The following is an 800-nucleotide window of genomic DNA, read 5'->3' as shown; positions in this document are numbered from 1 at the left end:
AGTCCAAAGTCCATCTGGTGGTGGTGACAGTGACCCAGAGGTCTCACTTTGCAAGATGGTGGAAGCAGAGAGAGAGACAGACAGACTCTCCTCTTCTTTTAAAGCCCTCAACCACCATTTTTAATCCATTCACTACTGCACAATCCTAAAATCCAATCACCTCTTTAAGGCCCCACCTTTCAATTACCATGATAGGATTTCCCACCCTCTTAACAGTCTCAGCAGGGGCTAAGTTTCCAACACATAAAACTTGGGGAACACAATTCAAGTTTGTGTTTTGGGGGGACATAATTCAATCCACTACACATATGATCCAACAATCCCACTGCTGGGTATGTACCCAAAGGAAATGAAATCAGTGTGAAAGAAACATCTGCACTCACCTCTCACATGTTTATTGCAGCATAAACAATAAATCACAATAAATCAAGATATGGAATCAACCTATGTGTTCATTGACACTTTCATGGTAAATGAACTTTTAAAATGTGACACACACACACATGCACAGAGGAATATTATTCAGCCTTAGAAAAGAAAGAAATCCTGCCACTGGCAACAACACAGATGAACCTAAAGGACATTATGCTAAGTGAAATAAGCCAGGCACACAAAGACAAATACCACATGCCACATGACTTCACTTATACGTGGAATCTTAAAAAAGTCAAACTCACAAGCGGAGAATACAGTGACAGTTGGCAGGGTTTGGAGGTGGGGAAAATGAGGAGTTGCTAATCAAAAGGCATAAAGTTTCAGATAAGCAAGATAAATAAGTTCTGGAGATCTAATGTATAGCA

The sequence above is a fragment of the Galeopterus variegatus genome, unplaced genomic scaffold (genome assembly GCF_000696425.1).
Source record: "Galeopterus variegatus unplaced genomic scaffold, G_variegatus-3.0.2 Scaffold1177, whole genome shotgun sequence".
Classification (NCBI taxonomy): domain Eukaryota; kingdom Metazoa; phylum Chordata; class Mammalia; order Dermoptera; family Cynocephalidae; genus Galeopterus; species Galeopterus variegatus.
Note: the sequence above shows the minus strand (reverse complement) of the source record.